General features: G+C 41.2%; 1 long non-coding RNA gene across 4 annotated transcripts; it reads left to right on the top strand.

The window, feature by feature from the left end:
• Positions 1-3,810: 3,810 nt before the first annotated feature.
• Positions 3,811-15,999, top strand: LOC116464461 (uncharacterized). Of its 4 annotated transcripts, none has more exons than XR_009212223.1 (7): positions 3,811-4,133; positions 7,011-7,117; positions 8,731-8,865; positions 9,928-10,011; positions 13,638-13,813; positions 14,943-15,060; positions 15,911-15,999. It is a non-coding gene; the product is annotated as an uncharacterized LOC116464461 (long non-coding RNA). The 4 variants fall into 4 exon arrangements; XR_009212221.1 differs by having other exon boundaries at positions 3,812-4,133; positions 13,654-13,813; XR_009212222.1 differs by having other exon boundaries at positions 3,812-4,133; positions 13,654-13,813; positions 15,907-15,999.
• The last annotated feature ends 26 nt before the right edge of the window (positions 16,000-16,025 follow it).

The following is a 16,025-nucleotide window of genomic DNA, read 5'->3' as shown; positions in this document are numbered from 1 at the left end:
TGATTACAGGAGCATAGCATGCCTAGCTAATTTTTGTATTTTTAGTAGAGATGGGATTCTGCCATGTTCCCCAGGCTGGGCTCAAACTCCTCGCCTCAAGTGATCCACCTATCTCAGCCTCCCAAAGTGCTGAGGAGTGAGCCACCACACCCAGCACTCATCAAGGCCTTTGATAGCAGGCTTTTTCCAGGTGAGCACTCTTGTCTGGTCTGGTTCTGCCCCACTCTCCTGCTCACCAAGTTGGAATCCCTCACTACTTTTCAGTAGAGGAGGGTGTGTACCCCAATCTCAGCTTGGTATGATTCAGGTCTGCATTTAACTCATGAAACCTGGCTGATCTGGGGAAAAAAAAAATGTCTCTCTGCAGGTATGATACGGGATGGGCCTGTCCCCAGGACCCTGGGAGAGGGAAGCCCAAACGTCCAACTAGGTTGGCAGTGCTGGGGAAGGGAAAGTGTTATGGTAGCCCCAAGACTAAAAAGAGGCAGCAGAGGGAGCAGGGCATCATTCCTATTGAACTCATGCCGCTGCCTGTGTGAGGTGAGGGAGGAATGCACCCGAGTGATGTGAGGCAGAGAGGTGCGGTTCCAGGGTTGCCTTCACCCTCCCTTCCTGCCGTGTTACTCTGATCCCCTGCAAGTGAGCCTGCCCACTTTGGGCTTAGGGATGCCGCTGAGGCGTTTACTTAAATGCAGCCTCCCATGCCTCATGTCTCCAGGAGTGGGGCAGAGCAGGGAGGAGTCCTAGACAGAGGAGAGGCCAGGGCAGGAGGGAGTGGGCCTCAAACTCCAGGAGGGGGCTCTTCTCATGGGTCCTCTTTTCCGGTCTCTCCTTCCTTACCCCTGGGCTGATCACCTGGGGAAGAACTGAAGCAAGGTTTCTCATCCTCAGGTCTGAGGGGTTCAATTACCAGGCCCAAGTAGCTGGGATTACAGGCAAGCACCACCATGCCTGGCTAATTTTGTATTTTTAGTAGAGACAGGGTTTCTCCATGTTGGTCAGGCTGGTCTCGAACTCCTGACCTCAGTTGATCCACCCACCTCTCCCTCCCAAAGTGTTGGGATTACAGGTGTGAGCCACCGAGACTGGTCAAGAAATTCTTTTTTAAAAATGAGCTGGGCTCAGTGGCTCATGCTGAAAATCCCAGCAATTTGGGAGGCCGAGGTGGGTGGATCACTTGAGGTCAGGAGTTTGAGACCAGCCTGGGCAACATGATGTAACCCCATCTCTACTGATATATATATAAATTAGCTGGCTGTGGTGTTGGGCACCTGTAATCCCAGCTTTTCAGGGGGCTGAGGCAGCAAAATCACTTGAACCTGGGAGACAGAAGTTGCAGTGAGCCGAGATCATGCCACTGCAATCCAGCCTGGGTGACAACAGTGAGACTCCATTGCAAAAACAAAAACAGATTCCATCTCAAAAATAAATAAATAAATAAAAATAAATGAAACAAAAAACGTGGTATGGCAATGAAAATACTGTGTTAAAGTTTTATAGAAAATAAAAGACCACTCAGATACAATAAGCTGTCTTTTTAGATGAGTATATTTGTTATTCTTATTTTACAGCTAAAGAAACCGGTTCAGAGAATGCTATTTGATTGGACCATGTTGCATTTCTGGACAGTGCAGCTGAGATCAGACTTCGTGTGTAACTCCACTAGCCTACCAGGGTGCCTCTCATAAAGGTAAGAAATGTAAATTTGGCCTAATATACAGTTTCCAGGGCAGCACTGCGTCAATTCTACACACAGTACTTCTATGTTCATCAAGGGAAACCTTAAGGGAAGGTGAAAATGCTTCTAGAAGGCAACTGGACACCAGCGCCCTTGTTTGTCGCCTTTGGGCTCTTCCTCTAAGGCCAATAGTGACCTGAAATTACTGACTAACTGTTCCAATCAAGTGGACAAAAGGGTACCAAGGTCGTCAACATCAGACAAATTCACCTGAGGACCTATCTATGTGCTTTGAAAGACAAAACTGCTTTTGTAAAGGATACCGTATTTCAGAAAAACATAATCATATTAACAACTAATAACACTGTAAAATGCTGATGTGTTGAATGCTACTTTAGAAAAACATGTTCAAATCTAGGAAAAAAATTTCTGATAGAAAACTACATATCAGCTGGGCGAGGTGGCTCATGCCTGTAATCCCAGCACTTTGGGAGGCTAAGGCGGGCAGATCACGCGGTCAGGAGCTCCAGAGCAGCCTGACCAACATGGTGAAACCCCATCTCTCTAAAGATACAAAAAGTTAGCCGGGCATGGTGGCATGTGCCTATAATTCCCAGCTACTCGGGAGGCTGAGGCAGCAGAATCGCTTGAACCCAGGAGGCAGAGGTTGCAGTGAGCCAGTGAGCCAAGATCTGCACCCCAGCCTAGGTGACAGAACAAGACTCTGTCTCAAAAAAAAAAGAAAGGAAGGAAGGAAGAAAGGAGAAAGGAAGAAAGAAGAAAGAAAGAAAACTACGTATCAATTATCTAGCTAGCTAGCTATCTAGAGACAGGCTTTCATTCTATTGCTGAGGATGGAGAGCAGTGGGATGATCATAGCTCACTGCAGCCTTAAGCTCCTGGCCTCAAGTGATCCTCCTGCCTCAGCCTCCTAAGTAGCTAGGGCCACAGGTGGACACATTTACACCTCGGTTTTTTGTTTGTTTTATAGAGATAGGGTTTCACTACATTGCCCAGGCTGGTGTCAAACTGGAGTCTCGCTGTGTTGCCCAGGCTGGGGTGCAGTGGTGCGATCTCGGCTCACTGCAACCTCCGCCTCCTGGGTTCAAGCAATTCTCCTGTATCAGCCTCCCGAGTAGCTGGGACTTCAGGCATGCACCACCACATATGGCTAATTTTTGTATTTTTTGTAGAGACTGGGTTTCACTATGGCCAGGCTAGTCTCGAACTCCTGACCTCAGGTGATCCACCCGCCTCGGCCTCCCAAAGTGCTGGGATTACAGGTGTCAGCCAATGAGCCGGGACGAGGACTTTATGTTATTAAATAGCCTAACCCAAGCAGGGCGTGGTCCCTCATGCCTGCAATCCCGACAACTCTGATGGCCAAGGTGAGAAGATCTCTTAAACCCAGTTGTTCGAAACGGGCCTGGGCAACATAACCAGGCCCCCATCTCTACAAAAGGTACAAAAATTTGGCCAGGTGCGCACCGCACCTGGCTAATTTTTGTATCTTTTGTAGAGACTGGGTTTCGTCATGTTGCCCAGGCTGGTCTCGAACTCCTGAGCCCAAGCTATCCATCCTCCCGCCTCGGCCTCCCAAAATGCTGGGATTACAGGGCCCAGCCAGCCTCATGTTTTATTTAAGCGGTCCCTCCCTGTTGCACACTTGGATAGTTTTTTTTTTTTTTTTTTTCTATTTTTTTAGACAGGGTTTACCTCAGTCTGGCAGGCTGCAATGCTGTGGTGGGATCATAGCTCATTGGAGCCTCGAACTTTGGGGTTCAATTAGCTGGGGGGCTGAGGTAGGACCACAGAGATCCGGTCGCGCCATATTGCTAGGTTGCTCCTGGCCTGAAGGGATCCTCCAGCCTCGGCCGTGCCTGGACATAGTCTTCTAGTTTTAAACAATATAAACACTGTGCTTGGTCTGAGTTTTCAACTACCCTTCTCCAGCCAGCAACACACAGGACCTGGCGGAGAGGTCGTGGTTACCAGGCTACACGCTGAGGAGAAAACTGCCCAGCTGCAAGCACCGTACTGCCCCAGTGACGTCCCGAACGCCCGCGCCTGTGACGACACCGAAGGCCCAACTCTATGGCGTCACTAAGGACCGCCTCTCACGCGGAGCCAATCGGAACTCGCGGAGGGGCTGCTGGGGGCTTCCAGGAGCGCGCATGTGCGGACGGCTGGCTGCAGGCGGCCCGGCGGGCTGGAACCCGCCGCTGGACTGGCGCTTTTGTGTCCGGAGGCTTCGGCCTGGCCGCCATCGCCTATAAGCTACGAGGAGGAGCTTTACGACTTGGCCGGGCGCAGCAAAGGCCAGACTCTGCGCGAACAGGCGCTACGCGCCAACCGGCCGGCACCTGGCGGGCACCATCGCACGGTGGCGCAGAAGCTCCTCAATGGCCAGCGCCAGCTGCAGCAGTGGCCGCGCACTCGCCTCGCTTGAGCTTGGGTACGTGCGCCCCACAACACCTCCCCCAGCCAGGGCCCGGGGATCCCCGGGAGCGTCCCCCCGCTACCTGGCTCTGCTCATCCTGGGCGGGGTCGGTCCCCTCTGAGGCTGCCCCTCATTAGGGAGCTGCACCCCTGAGCTTGACCTCTGAAGGCCCTTTGCGATAGCATTAAGCCTTTGAAACTTTGTAGCGGGTTAGAAGGGGCTAGAAAACGAAGAAAACATCTTTTAAAAAATATAAGCGATCGGCGGGGCGCGGTGACCCACGCCTGTAATCCCAGCACTTTGGGAGGCTTAGGCGGGTGGATCACGAGGTCAGGATTTCAAGACCAGCCTGGCCAGCATGGCGAAACCCCGTCTCTACTAAAAACACAAAAATTAGCCGGGTGTGGTGGCGGGCGCCTGTAATCCCAGCTACTCGAGAGGCTGAGGCAGAGAATTGTTTGAATCCGGGAGGCGGAGGTTGCAGTGAGCCGAGATCGCACCACTGCACTCCAGCCTGTTGGACAGACTGAGATAACGTCTAAACAAACAAATATATGTATGTATTTATATATATGCGATCGAGCCCGGGAGGTTGAGATTACAGTGAGCCGAGATTATATAAGCAATCAAGCACGGGAGGTTGAGGTTACAGTGAGCCAAAATTGTGCCATTGCACTCCAGTCTGTGTGACAGAGGGAGACTCTGTCTCTAAAAAATTATATGTAATTGAGAGCTTTTCTTCCAGCGCTCATGCTCAGATTGAAGAGAGTAATTGGGCCAGGACTCGTGGCTCAGGCCCGTAATCCCAGCACTTTGGGGGGCCGAGGCCGGCAGATCGCTTGAGCTCAGGAGTTCCAGACTAGCTTGGGCAACATGGTGAAACTCTGTCTCTACAAAAATACAAAAAATTAGCTGGGCGTGGTGGCATGCGCTTGTAGTCCCTGCTGCGTGCGGAGCTGAGGCGGGAGGATCCCTTGAGCCCTGATCCTCGCTGCCGCCTCCACCTCCTGGGCTCAGGCAATCCATTTCAGTCTCCCAAAGTGCTGGGATTACAGGAACGAGCCATCGTGCCTGGCCTTACACTATATTTTAATGCTTTTTTTGAAAATGGAAACTTTTACAGGCAATTCACTTCTTCAAACTAATGATAAGGAAATGATGCTGTTCTGTCCTGTTATGTGTTTTGTTTGCGTGTATGTGTGTGTGTGTTTTTCTTTTTTGAGACAGGATCTTGCTCTATTGCCCTGGCTGGAGTGAGGTGGCGCAATCATGGCTCACTGCAGCCTTGACCTTCGGGCTCAAGGAATCCTTCCCCGTCAGCCTCCCCAGTAGCTAGTACTACAGGTGCCTGCTACCACACTTGGCTAATTCTTTTTTTGACGTGGAGTATCACTCTGTCTCCCAGGCTGGAGTGCAGTGGTGCAATCTTGGCTCACTGCAGGCTGGTCTCAAACTCCTAACTTCAGATGATCCACCCACCTTGGCATCCCAAAGTGCTGGGATTACAAGTGTGACCCACTGTGCCTGGTGATTTTGCTCATTTTAGATACTAGAACTTTTTAATTTAATTTTTTTTTTTTTTTTTTCCTGAGATGGAGCCTTGCTTTGTCGCCAGGCTGGAGTGCAGTGGCGTGATCTTGGCTCACTGCAACCTCTGCCTCCTGGGTTCAAGCGATTCTTCTGCCTCAGCCTCCCGAGTAGCTGGGACTACAGGTGTGCACCACCACACCAAGAGTTCAAGGCTGCAGTGAGCTATGATCGTGCCACTGCACTCCAGCCTGGGCAACAGAGCGAGACCCTGACTCCACAAGTAAAGAAGTCAACATCATATGATCTGTACCAGGGTACAGGCAGGTGCTATTATCCCCACTTTCCATCCTCAACTCTGAGTTGAGTCATACATCAAACTCTAGTAAAAAGTGGCATGCTCTCAGTCAAAGGGGCAAGCCCAAACCACGTGGAAAGGATCTTATCTCTCTTGAGAGCTAATATAAAAAGAATTCCTCCTAGATATAAGCATTGTGACATCAGTTACTTAGGCTAAACATGCCTATTATGCTAAGTGAATTATTAATGATAAATACTTTAACTCTGTGCCATGTTAATTATCATAATATGATTTACGATTTGTTTTAACCTTAGGTTATATGTACCTCGAAGCCATTTCTATTTTGGTATACTTTTAATGGTTACTATACACTAGACTATGTGTATTGGACTAGACATGGAGAGTCAAAAAGAGTATGTGATCAGAGTAGAAATCATGCCCTAGCTTCCTTCGTGTCTACCTCCTACCTCAAGTAGAAGCAGTAGAAAAAGTAATTACCTAAGATTTTTTGGATTCTGGTTTGTGGAGAAGCACCCTTATATTTAGGCTGATAGGTGGCTAAATTAGAAAGTATTTTTTGTGATTTAGAATTTTATAGGGAGATGTTCATTGTGATTAATTATTCTTTGTATTAGCAGATTTTTGCTTTTTATAGCTGCATGATTTCTTGTTTATTATTCATTCATTGTTGTCTATTAATAAACAAAAACTTTATTTCACTGAAACAGGGATATATAATCCAAGTTGTTTTTTTTAATAATGACTGACTTTTTTCTTTGGGAATACATTACTGTTAAAAATGTAGATTATTAGATATATTATTTTTAATGAATATAAGTGGTATAATTAGAAGGCTGAAAAGAATCCTTGGAAACATTAGTTTAATTTGATAGCTAAGAAACTGAGGACAAGATACTTATTCTTTGTAGCATATTTTCTAAAGTCATTTCATTGTCTCACCAAGAAGTACTTGCATAAAGCCAGTTCGAGTCTAGCATCTGTTGAATATTTAAGGTTGAGTAAAGTGGGTGAGTTTAACAGATATTTTCCCTTATTTCTTTTAGGCGAATGTGCATTGGGGAAGTCGACATTAATCAACTCATTATTCCTCATAGATTTGTATTCTGTAGAGTACCCAGGTCCTTCTCACAGAATTAAAAAGACTGTACAGGTATGGATATTAGTATTGTTAATTGATGATAAGCTGGAATAATATTAATACACACAAAGCACATGTTGTAACTTTTATTATGCTTCCTTAGAGGTAAGATGCAAACTTGCCCTTAGCCAGTGTAAGATGGTAAATATGACTTCATCAAATTAAAAAAAAAAAGGAGAAGAAGTACAGTTAATCAGAAGAATTATCTTGACTAGAACTTTCCAAATTTGTCCTAAGGACTCTCTAGAGATGACACTGTGACATAGTAACCAATTCCCCTGGAGTTGTGCTATCTAGTACGACAGTCATTTGCCATATGTATAAATCAGCTAAAATTAATTAAATTAAAAATGCAATTTCTCATTTGCTCCAGATACATTTCAAGTGCTCAACAGCCACATGTGGCAAGTGGCTGCCATTTTGTGCAGCACATATATGAAGATTTTCATCATTGCAGAAAATTGTGTTGGACGCTGTAGAGAAAACATGATTTATAGAAAAGCTATTGTTATTTAAATACAGTGTTCTCTATTAGTCAGTGGGATAATACCATATCATAGTTAAATGGCAATAGCAATTCTGTAAGACTCCCAAGGTATATATGATCTAATTTACTGCTCCTCAGTCTTTGCTGTGCATTCCAATCCTGGGTATCCTGTTAAATTTAGTTCTTCTAGTAGGTCTGAGATGGGCTGTATTTCTACATTTCTAACAAGATCCCAGGTGACACTGATGCTGCTGGATGGTAGATCACACTTTATAGAGCAAGGGGCTAGACTCTAGATGTGCACTTCTTATTAAATGGTACAGCAGCCTGTAGCCACTTCTCATCTTAGCAAAGGTCACCTAACTTCAAGTAACATGACTTGGGTTCATATACGAAGTTTGCCACTTATTTGATAAAGTTGTTTAACTTCTTTAAACCCATTTACTTTTCTATAAAATGGAGATAATACCTATCATAAAATTGTTTTTAAGACATACTCTAAAATAATGTAGCTAGATAGAAGAATTCTCAGTATTGTAAGAAATTTAAAACTGTTTGCTTTAATTTTATCCATTTGTATAAATTCTATCTCCATCCTAATTTAAACCTGATATTTAGACCTTCAGTTTTTCCATAAGTCCTAAGTGAAGAAAACAACTATGAAATTTTAGTCTGAAGTAATTATCTTAGTATTTTATAAATAATATTTTTATTTTTGTTTGAATTCACATTGTTTTTGAGGTATTTTTCTGTCAACTATTAAAACTCCTAAGTTCATCATGAAGTTTTTATATTATTTAAAGTAATCTCTCATTTGAAATTTAAAACTGAATATAATTATTTTCATATTATGAAGTGTGTTATTAATACACTTAGTGCAAATAATATGCTAATAATTTAGCTGTGTTCCAACAATAAATAGTTTATTTTCTTTCATTTGGAACGTTTTGAAATAATGAATAAAGATTTATTCAACATAATTTATATTTTTAAATCTTTATATAGAATAACTGGACATATCTTCCACTGGTAAATTCATTTTGCCTATTTGAAAATATTGATTATTGTCCATTAACAGTCATCAGTTAATTCATATGTAGAATTGCAACTTAATTGTTTGTTTATTTGGATTCTATAGCTGGCAGCCTGTTATCGATTACATTGATAGTAAATTTGAGGACTACCTAAATGCAGAATCGTGCATGAACAGACATCAGATGCCTGATAACAGGGTGCAGTGTTCTTTATCCTTCATTGCTCCTTCAGGACATGGGTCAGTACCTTGATACTTCTGATTCCTTTTTGTTGTTGTTGCTTACTGTTACCTGTATGTGCATATTTTAGTAATCTTTAAGTTTGTGAAGTACATACAGCTATACCCATTATGAAGTACCAAATTTCATGTAGAAATGTCTTAGTTGAAAAGCCTTTTTAAGTCCTGTATAAGCTAAGTGATTTTACTCCTTAGTTCTTTATTCATAAGGATTTTCCCTGCTTCGTTGAAATAAACAGTGTTGCCACCGTGGTTTGAGGTCTCAATGTGGCAAATTTAGCTTTCATGTTGACCACTCTGCTACTAATTGAATGACCAAATGAAGAGAAGTAGCCATACCAGTTAGACCTACTCAGAATCAAAGACGCTATTTATTATAAGTCTCGTAAGAGATGGTTATCAAAAGCACTTGCATACCAGTGTTTTCTTATGCCATTTCTTTCTACAATAAATCTATTTGGCTTCTGTTTCACCTTAGCTGTCATAGACATGTTGTTTAGGTATCATATTGTCATTACTTTTTGTTTATTAGAGCATAAGACCTAAGAATCTAGACATTAATCTGATGTGATTGTTCTGTTATAGTTAGCCTGTACTCCCTTTTTTTGTTCTTTGTACTTCCCCTTTATTTTGAGTACATATATGTGTCATTGACAACTGCAGATTTTTCCAGTTATTCTTCCTCAGTCTTTTCCTATGGGTAAGTAACTCAGCATACATAATTCAGCCACCTGGTAATTGTAACTCCACCATCTCTCCACTGAAAGAACTGTAGTAGCATCAGGCTAAACAGCATTAAGTTATCTAACACTCACATTATAGTAGTGGTGTAAACCAATTCCTTCAAGCATACCTTTCTCTTCTATTTTTGGCTTCTCGCTCTCTTTTTTTTTTTTTTTTTTTTTGTAGATGGGTCAATGCCCATTATCACTCTAGATGGATAAGGGAGCCTTAATTATATACTTACATGTTTGCACTGTCAGATTGGAGTGGGTAAAAATGTTTCTTCTTTTATGTTTAATACTCTTTATTTATTTATTTATTCTTTTTGCTATGCCCTAGACCATTACATAACTGAAGACTCCCACCTTCAGGCAGGATTGCATAGTACATGTTTGTAACTACTTCACATTGCCTTTTGTTGAGGTAATTTCAGTTATTATTATTATTATTATACTTTAAGTTCTAGGGTACATGTGCACAGTGTGCAGGTTTGTTACATATGTATACATTGCCATGTTGGTTTGCTGCACCCATTAACTCATCATTTACATTAGGTATTTCTCCTAATGCTATCCCTCCCCCATCCCCACAGCCCACGACAGGCCCTGATGTGTGATGTTCCCCACCCTCTGTCGAAGTGTTCTCATTATTCAATTCCCACCTATGAGTGAGAACATGCGGTGTTTGGTTTTCTGTCCTTGTGATAGTTTGCTCAGAATGATGGTTTCCAGCTTCATCCATGTCCCTACAAGGGACATCAGCTCATCCTTTTTTATGGCTGCCTAGTATTCCATGGTGTATATGTGCCACATTTTCTTAATCCAGTCTATCATTTAACGGTGTTCTCAGTTTACATATTTAAGTCACTAAACTGGCTCTTTGACTTAAAAGGCTCAAAAAAAGTAATCTCAAAAATACAGCACACTGTATAACCTTTTATGAGTATTTATGTAGCTTCTTGAATTTATATTTTTAAATCTTTCTCATTTAACTTATCAGGGCCTTTTCCTGAAAGCCAGCTGAGTGAAATCTTAACCTGCAGTTAAGTCAATAAAATTTGTCAGCTTATAACCAATTTTATTATTTTAGATCTGGACTCTCTCCAAGTTTAGTAATTCTCATGAAATCACATTCCTCCCATCCCTTTGGGGAAAATTTTATTTCTTAAAATTGCATGGGAAATGAGAGCTTTTTTAAAAGAAAAAAATTTTTATATTCAAATGATATCTAGTGGCTTTGCACCATTTCTTATTTGTCACAAGGGGTAAGATGTTTAAAATTGCTATATCTTATATATAAAATGTACCTTTGAATAATTTCTCAGTTTTAACTATTTTTAGAAATGGAGCAAAGTTTTGCCCATTGGTACATGATACTGTGGATTAAGTGAAAGAATATGAGGCCGGGCACGATGGCTCATGCCTGTAATCCCAGCACTTTGGGAGGCTGAGGCAGGCGAATCACCTGAGGTCGAGAGTTCGAGACCAGACTGACCAACATGGAGAAACCCCTTGTCTACTAAAAATACAATATTAGCTGACCGTGGTGTCCCATGTCTGTAATCCGAGCTACTAGGGAGGCTGAGTCAGGACAATCGCTTGAGCCTGGGAGGCGGAGGTTGCGGTAACCCGAGATCACACCATTGCACTCCAGCCTGGGCAACAAGAGTGAAACTCCTCCTCCTCAAAAAAAAGAATATGACATAGAATTTTATGTATAGAGTTCCAGATACCCTGCTCACTACAGACTGAAATTCCATGCAGTCTAATACATTAATCAGAGCCTTTCCATCTTGTCTGGGTAGTCCCTAGGTTCCCTTTTTAGAGGGATTTGTTTTTAGAGTAATTATAAATTGGTCCAACAGTGTACTTTCAGTGCCTCCTACCTCCCTCTCCCTCTACAAAGTATGAACTGCATGCATGGCTCATTTATGATTTCAGTTATTATTCCTTCATGTGCATTGTTCCCTATTTTGTAACTATTATTAAAGTAAAAAACTGACTTGGAACATGAATTTTAAAATAGTGTTTTATCCTTCAAGTATTAATTACCACTTTTAGAAAAATTGGTATCATCCAGTGAGTTTTATACAGGATTTTTTTCCCTTAGAAATACATACATACGTACATACAAAAAAAATTTATCATTTACCCTGTAGCTGTTTATTATGCTGTAGACTTTGAGGTTAAATAGTCTTTTCTCTCTAGTGTGGGTTTATCTTCTAGAAATGATAAAGGATTTTCTGTTGCTTAAAAACAAGATTTAAAAACTAAATTTGTTGATGAAAAGACCAGCCAATATAAAACTAAATGGAAAGAAGAAAAAAATTCAACCTGAATGTAATACACATGTGAACTAAATGTTTTTTGTTGCTGACGTTTTGTAGGCTTCTGAAATTTAATGAGACTTTTACAAGGGTTACCTTTTCTCCCTAAAGTGTAATTTTTAAACTGACTTCAATGTTTTTTGACCCTTTGGTTATATTTAAGAAGTTGACTTCTCTAATTTCCTTATTATGTTTATTTTTAAATATCTTTCTCTTTAAAAGTTGGGATATTATAATAAGTATTCAGCAAGTATTGATTTGCGTTTAAATATAAAATCTTGTTATTTGGATTTTAATACTTTATATTAAATGCCTTTAAGATTTATTAAAATTTTAGATTAACTGAACTCTACTTTTTTGTCACTGGATTAATAAGCAGGCTTGTATCTGACATAATAGCTTAATAAGAGAGTGACAATTTAAATTAGTCATGAGTATAAATTGAAAAACCATAATTTAGAAATCTGTGGTTGAATAATTCATGGCCATTCTATTTAGTGTTTTATATAATGATTAATAAAAAGAAGCAAAACTTAATTTTTTTTCAAAGATGGATAGGTTCAGGCCAGATGCAGTGGCTTACACCTGTAATCCCAGCACTTTGGGGATCAAGGCAGGAGGATTGCTTGAGGCCTCAGACTAGGCAACATAGTGACATCCTGTCTCTACAAAAAATAAAAAAATTAGTTGGGGCTGGGCGCAGTGGCTCACACCTGTAATCCTAGCACTTTGGAAGGCTGAGGCAGGGGGATCACCTGAGGTCAGGAGTTCAAGACCAGCCTGGCCAACACAGTGAAACCTTGTCTCTACTAAAAGTACAAAAATTAGCTGGGCGTGGTGGTGGATGCCTGTAATCCCAGCTACTTGGGAGGCTGAGGCAGGAGAATCGCTTGAACTCAGGAGGCAGAGGTTACCGTGAGCCAAGATTGTGCCACTGCACTCCAGACTGGGCAATAAGAGTGAAACTCAAAAAAAAAAAAAATTAGTTGGGCATAGAGGCACACTCCTGTAGTCCTAGCTACTTAGGAGTCGAAAGTGGAAGAATTGGAGGCTATGGTGAGCTATGACTACACCACTGCACTCCAGCCTGGGTGACAGAGCAAGACCCTGTCACAAAAGTAAATAGAAATGGATAGGTTCATTTAGTTAACACTAGTGAGGCAAGAACACAGTTTATAGATAATATAAACAGTGTTATTCCATCCACACACTCTTTTTCATTGTGCTCCCTATTCTCTGAATGCCAGTGTCAAATTTCAAGGGATTTAAGACAAGGAGAATTAGAATAGGCAACTATCTTAATTCTCCATGTTTGCTTTCTCCCCCTCACTGTCTCTTTCTGCCTGTCAGCCTTACTACCACAGTGAAGTACATACAGTAATCTTTGTTAGTAAAAAGACTGGACTATCTTATTAGTCTTAGGACTCTGATCCCCCCAATTTTAATATATATGTTTCTCTTTCTTCATTTTAAAATGTCAGTCAATTCAATTATTAGTATTAGTCAATACAGTTAATAATAGAATGAGACCTTTATTTCATTTTTCTCATGTTTTTATAAAAATTAAGGAATACCACTTTAGAATGGTAGTCCTTTTCGAAATATTTCCAGTGTCTTCATTTATTCTTGTGAAACATAAAATTTTAGTCCACAGTGTATTCTAGATTTGAGGACTTTGGTTCTCATTTAGAATTGCTAAAAGACATAAGGAAAATTGCAGCAGCTTACTTTTTTCTCAGCAAATATTTGGGCACCTTCACGAGTGTTAGATACTGTGCTAGGTCCTGAGGATACAGATGAATGAGACAAGGCCCTCGCTGCAAAGAGTATTTCAGTGAGAAGATGGGAGAAACAAATACACATGCTCCTCGACTTGGGACAGGGTTACATTAACCCATCGTAAGTTGAAGATACGTTTGATACACTTTGCCTACTAAACATTATAGCGTAGCCTACGGTTGGACAAATCATTTAACATAAAGCCTATTTTGTGATAGTGTTTTGAATATCTCATGTAATTTATTGAATACTATACTGAAAGTAAAAAACAGAATGGTTGTATGGTTTCTATTCAATGCGTATTGCTTGCACACTATCAAAAATTTGAAAAATTGTTAAGTGCAATCATAGTTAGTGAGGAAGCATCTGTATGCAGGCAGGCAGTTACTGTACAGCACATTAAGCGTTGTGACCACATAGAAATATGCCTCGTCTTAGGTTGGAGAAGGATTCCCAGTGGAAATTGGACCATAAACCAGCGTCCTGAGGATGAATAGGAATTAGCCAGGCCAAGGAGAAGCAGGATGATAATGGAGGGTGTTCCAGCCAAGGTGGTAGCCTGTGGCCAGATGTCAAAGTATGGTGCTTTCAAGGAACTGTAAGAAGTTCAAAAAGGTTGGCACATTGGAAGTAGGAGGCAAAGGAAAGGCTAGGAATGCTAAGCAATGAGGTCAGCTGGAGAATCTACGTCTTCACAAGCCTCGTAGGCCATACTAGTTAGTTAAGGCATCTGGTCTTTAATAAGATTTTTGGTCAGGGCATAACTTAATAAGATTTGGATTTAGAAAGACCACTATGACTTCAGTATGGATGGTTTGTATTACAGTTATGCATTCCAAAGGTCTTGGTGGCCTAGACTAAAGTAATGGAAATGGAGATATACATACATATATATGTACATCTATACACATACTATATATATTGGAAGAGAATTAGAGGAGGGGAGGAATCCTAGGTTTCACACTTGAGTAATTGGGTAGACTGTAGTGCCATTCACTGAGATAGGAAGCATAGAAGAGAGAAAATGAGGTTCAGATGAGCTTTTGATTTTAAGGAGCCCATGGAACACCCGGGTAGCATATCTACTGGGTGAACACAAATCTGGAATGTAACAGTGAGATATGGGCTGTGTATGAAGATTTGAGAGTCAGTTGACCAATTGAAGATAATTGAAATCTAATTGGGGATGTGAAGAATCTTGTTCTCCCAAACTGATCAATTCAGTCATATTAAATACTGTGTATTTCAGACTTATACCATTGGATATTGAGTTAATGAAGCATTTGCATGAAAAAGTGAATATCATCCCACTTATTGCCAAAGCAGACACACTCACACCAGAGGAATGCTAACAGTTTAAAAAACAGGTGAGCAGGATGTGTTAACTCAGGTTTTTTATACCATTCTCATAATTTGCAGTTTTTATTATTTTTAGTATAATGTGTTGCAATCCATTCCTCTTACTGCTTTACTGTATTGTCATTTATGCTGTATTAAAAATAACTCTTGAATCTTCTGCCTTAGTTTTCCCCTCAAAGCTCTTAATCATTATCATAGTATCCTTATCCTTTGTCAGTTTTTAAATATGGTTGTTTTAAGTGTTTTTTTTTTTTTTTTCTTTTTTTGAGACGGAGTCTCGCTCTGTTGCCCAGGCTGGAGTGCAGTGGTGTGATCTCGGCTCACTGCAAGCTCTGCCTGCCGGGTTCACACCATTCTCCTGCCTCAGCCTCCCAAGTAGCTGGGACTTACAGGCACCTGCCACCTCGCCCGGCTAATTTTTTGTATTTTTAGTAGAGACGGAGTTTCACCGTGTTAGCCAGGATGGTCTCGATCTCCTGACCTCGTGATCCACCTGCCTTGGCCTCCCAAAGTGCTGGGATTACAGGCCTAAGCCACCGCGCCCGACCTTAAGTGTTCTTTAATAACACCCCCACACAGACAATTTCTCCCCATACTTTTTAGAATTATTTTCTTAAAATGAATTCCCAGGAAGTGGATTATTCTTTCAAAGGCTGTGATTATTTTTATGGGTCTTTATCTCCCCCACTCCCCATTTTGTCATGGTGCTTCCCCACTAAAACAAATTCATCTTATAAAGTGTACATCTGTTTCACTGTGACTTTGCCAGCATTGTTTGTTATTTTTATTTTGAAAACCTTTTGGGAATGAAGTGGTACCTAATCATTTCTTTATCTTTTCCTTTTATTTTCCAGAAAGGCTGAACATTTTAAAAACAAAGTTTTCTTTTCCCCCTTTTGTAAACACCTGTTCAAATCCTTTGTCTGTTTGACCAGTAGTACTTGGTATTGCCCGTATTTATTGATATGGGTTC

The sequence above is a fragment of the Hylobates moloch genome, unplaced genomic scaffold (genome assembly GCF_009828535.3).
Source record: "Hylobates moloch isolate HMO894 unplaced genomic scaffold, HMol_V3 SCAFFOLD_755, whole genome shotgun sequence".
Taxonomy (NCBI): Eukaryota; Metazoa; Chordata; class Mammalia; order Primates; family Hylobatidae; genus Hylobates; species Hylobates moloch.
This window is presented reverse-complemented; position numbering and strand designations above follow the sequence as displayed.